Below are 3,655 nucleotides of genomic sequence, written 5' to 3' on the forward strand. Positions count from 1 at the left end.
CCTCCACCTATCACATTTCCAACGCCCCTCCCCCAAGTCCCTCCTCCCTACCTTTTATCTTAGCCTGCTGGACACACTTTCCTCATTCCTGAAGAAGGGCTTAGCCTGAAACGTCGATTCTCCTGTTCCTTGGATGCTGCCTGACCTGCTGCGCTTTTCCAGCAACACATTTTCAGCTCTGATCTCCAGCATCTGCAGTCCTCACTTTCTCCCCTAATCTTACTCTAGTCATTCTTTTTTTCCTGATATACCTATAGAAAGCCTTAGGGCTTTCCTTGATTCTATCCACCGACTTCTCATGTCCCCTCCTGGCTTTTCTTAGCTCTCTCTTTAGGTCCTTTCTGGCTAGCTTGTAACTCTCAAGCACTCTAGCTGAGATAATATTGAACGTTAAACTGAAACAAAACTATTCACAAATCCAAGTCCCTCTTTCTCTTAACTACTCACTATCTGTCTCCAACTCTACAAAAATAGGCTGTTCCAATAAGACACTCACGAAAATTACATTAACATAATCTCTGCCTTCTTCTGTATCTTCACTCTTCTAGCTCCCTAGGTCGTCTTTTTTCTTTTTACTGCGAGTATGTTTTACATGAAAAGGCACCTTTGATTAGAGAGTGTTTTCTAATTTCTTTGAAAGCAAAATGTTGGATTGGCAGTTAGTTCTGTGGCAGTTGCTCTCTCTACAGCAGTTGCTCCCCAATCGATTTTCAAAACGTTGTTCCCTTATACCCCCCAACATTGGATTGTCTCATTGGGTTGATGTTGGCAAAACAATAAATTCAAACTCAACTGGGCTTTAGTATCTTAGGTCAAAATTTAAACTGATTGGTTAAATAATAAATGTTGCAAAATCATTGTGCACAACCGATCAACCATAAGCAAAACTGGTGCATGTAGGGCTCCTTCTCAATATCCAATCCCTTGCTACATGGCTGCCTAGGCCTCACTTCTTGAATATTTCACCCAGTTAAAACTATCCAGAAATTCTGACTCATGCTTCAGAGCAATGACAACTTCAACTCAATTACTGAGCTAAAGTGAGAGAAATTGAAAGCAAAATGTATTGTTGCCTTGCTAGTCATGAACTCCTGGATACCGTAGTCCCAGTACAGCACATTCTGTCACTGCTATTGTTTATTTGTTCATTGAATGTATTAAATAGTCATTGGACTCTTTCAAGCACCACCCCTGCAAAGTCATCAGGAGTATGTGTTCCAAGTACATGCTGGAGTTAAACTGAATCCAAATCCATCTTCTTTTAGGATAAGAAACTTGGTATCTGTTTTCTTTACCAATTACAGTTAGTTCTCCTATAATGCTGTACTTGCATTCCAGTGAAACCTCCCTTAATAGAAAATCACTTAACAGAAATAATAGGGTCTATGGGAAAAGTGGGGTGAGGGACAGACCAGCAAAGATATCACTCAAGATCAGTCAAAAATCACCCAAACATCTAACACAAAGTCTAGCACAGCCTGAATGACGGTTGAAATCCTATTTATTAACAAAACAGAAGTAAATTTAACATAGTACATTTCAAACTGTCTGAAAGCTCTATACAGCACCTCTCACAGAAAGTTGCTGTTAGTAGTTGACATTGGTACATGCGCAGAACAGCATGAAGACCGGCACTGACATGGTATGAGTTTCATTCAGCAGGCAAATAGTAAATAAATCTCACCACACAGCTGCAGTAATCAATTTAATATCTTTTATTACAACTTCTAACTTATTTAAAGAAAAATGTCTAGTAGTTTTACTAACATTTATTAATTTAAAAGACAAAAGAAATAATACCTCTAATTACGCAAGCAGACCAGACAGACATCTCATCAGAAGAAGCAGCTAGCAGTTAGCACATTTTTAATCCATCTTCTGTCTCCCAGGAAGAAGCCCTTCAAACCTTTGTGTAATATAGTAATGCTAAGTAAGAACTGTGTACAAAGGGCCTCTTGCAAGAACTGGATTTCAGGATCCTATTGCCGCCTCGAACTTGTGCTGTGATTGCTGAGTAAAGAGGTTATTTTCGCCACTCACCGGTTTTGGTTGTTATTTGAACACAGGAAAGGGAAAAGGGAGCAGGGCCAAAGGAATGGGGAGGGGGGAGCGGGGAGGGAATTTGATGAGTAAGCATTGGGGATAAGAAGCAAACGGAAGAAAGGAAGAGGAGCCAACATAGAATGCTTAAAAAGAGAGCTTGCGCAAAAGAGAGAGTATAAAGAGAAAGCATAAAGAGAGGAGAGACAAAACAAATCGAAGAGAGGAGAGGAAGAACTGCGTATCACAATGTTCAAATATATGCAGTGCCTGATGTTGCAGAACTCTTCCAGTATTTCAGTGAAATAGCAGTCCAGTTTCTATTTCAGTTTAGTCCCAAAAAGGGAAAAATATTTGCTCAGTTAAAACACTAGATGCAAGACATAACAAAATAACACTAAAAAAGCCTAAACCGATCTAAACAGTTGTACATAAACTCCAACTGTCTGTACAGTAACAATACAAATAGGTAAAAAATGATTTAACAAGGTTATAAAATCAAACTTCGATATTTGGGTGGTTTGATAACTTATCCTGATCTGGGCATCATATTAATGATTCTATAATATGGACCACCTGCAGAGGTCCATATTATAGAATCACGCAGCATGAAAACAGATGCTTCAATCCAACCGGGATCATGTGACCATAATCCCAAACTAAACTCATCCCACCAGTTTGTGCTTGGCCCATATCCCTTCAAACATTTCTTATTGAAACACTTACCTAAATGCTTTTAAAATGTTGTAACTGAATCTGCATCTACTACTTCCTCTGCAAGTTCATTCCACACACCAACCACACTTTGTAAAAAAAATTGCCCCTCATGTCTGTTTTAAATCTTTCTCCTCTCACCTTAAAAATATGTTCCAAGACTTGAAATTCCTCATCTTAAGGAAAAGACAACTGCCATTCACCCTGCTCCTCAGATGCTGCCTGACCTGCTGTGCTTTTCCAGCACCACTCTAATCTAGACACTGCCATTCACTTTATCTATACTCTTCATGATTTTATAAATCTCTCCAAGGTCACCTTCAACCTCCTATCCTCTAATGAAAAAAATTCCCAGCTATCCAGTCTCTCTTCAAATCCTCCATTTCTAGCAACATCTGGTAAATCTCTTCTGAATCCTCTCCAGTTTGATAATATTCTCCCTTTAACAGGGTGACAAGAACTGGTCACAGTACTCTGGAAGATGCGTTGTACAAACTCAACAATAACATAATCTCTTTGCTGTTGGTTCACCACTCAACATTACTTATAATTATTGCTGCAGGTTTACTTCCTCTCTCTCTCTGCTTCCATGATTGTGTGTCATATATTGGTATGAGCTGGGTCTTGTTCCTTCATAACCAGCACCATGATCAAGAATAACTGTATGATCTGGGTTGGTTGCATATTTCGGAAATTTTGGCAGTTTTCAGTTCTTTGTGACTGGATTTCTCACTCACACTGATGCATAGCTGTAATCATGTTTTACCTGTTTGCTGATCATGTATCTCTTTTATTCTCCTCGATCATTGAGGAAGAATGTTCTCTTCCTCAGAATGGTTAGATAGTTGGTTATTAGGCAAAACTATTTACACATGCCTTCTGCAGGCAGTGTTGGGAAAAG

At 39.2% G+C, this 3,655-nt stretch overlaps 1 protein-coding gene across 1 annotated transcript in view; it reads right to left on the reverse strand.

Moving 5' to 3' along the window:
* Positions 1–2,045, reverse strand: part of LOC122564715 — a 155,439-nt gene extending 153,394 nt beyond the window's left edge. Inside the window, exon 1 of the mRNA XM_043719838.1 lies at positions 1,801–2,045. The gene's annotated coding sequence lies outside the window, so the exon portion shown is untranslated. The remainder of the gene's footprint in view (positions 1–1,800) is intronic.
* Positions 2,046–3,655: the final 1,610 nt, after the last annotated feature.

Source organism: Chiloscyllium plagiosum, chromosome 30 (genome assembly GCF_004010195.1).
Source record: "Chiloscyllium plagiosum isolate BGI_BamShark_2017 chromosome 30, ASM401019v2, whole genome shotgun sequence".
In the NCBI taxonomy this organism is placed as follows: domain Eukaryota; kingdom Metazoa; phylum Chordata; class Chondrichthyes; order Orectolobiformes; family Hemiscylliidae; genus Chiloscyllium; species Chiloscyllium plagiosum.